This window comes from Gekko japonicus, unplaced genomic scaffold (genome assembly GCF_001447785.1).
Source record: "Gekko japonicus isolate JY-2015 unplaced genomic scaffold, Gekko_japonicus_V1.1 scaffold586, whole genome shotgun sequence".
Classification (NCBI taxonomy): domain Eukaryota; kingdom Metazoa; phylum Chordata; class Lepidosauria; order Squamata; family Gekkonidae; genus Gekko; species Gekko japonicus.
This window is the reverse complement of record NW_015177025.1, coordinates 757,171-757,409: the sequence shown is the minus strand read 5'-3', so window position 1 is coordinate 757,409 and position 239 is coordinate 757,171.

Sequence of the window (239 nt, the reverse complement as noted above, 5' to 3'; positions counted from 1 at the left end):
ACTCTCCCCCCCCCCCCCCCCCCCAAAACAGCTAGCAATCCAAAACAGTCCAGTAAAGCCTGAGCGGTGGGTGTTGCTTTCTGACACACTTCCGGTGATGTCAGGAGGTGTGGCATATGCTAATGAGTTATGCTAATGAGTTATGCCAATGAGCTCCTGCACCTCTTTGTCTACGAAATGACCCCTGAATAGAACTGTGATTGCAGAAATCTGAAGCAAGGTAAAGTATTAAGCGTGAC